We start from the raw sequence: 217 nt of genomic DNA on the forward strand, positions 1-217 counted from the left end.
CCGTGAGCCATGGCCGCTGAGCCTGCGCGTCCGGAGCCTGTGCTCCGCAACGGGAGAGGCCACAACAGAGGAAGGCCCGCATACCACAAAAAAAAAAAAAAAAAAAAAAAAAAAAAAAAAAAAATTACATTAATTAATACAATTTTTAAAAACTTACTGAGGTAAAATTCACATAACATAAAATTAACCATTTTAAAGTGAACAATTCAATGGCATT

Source organism: Physeter macrocephalus, chromosome 14 (assembly GCF_002837175.3).
Source record: "Physeter macrocephalus isolate SW-GA chromosome 14, ASM283717v5, whole genome shotgun sequence".
Lineage (NCBI taxonomy): Eukaryota > Metazoa > Chordata > Mammalia > Artiodactyla > Physeteridae > Physeter > Physeter macrocephalus.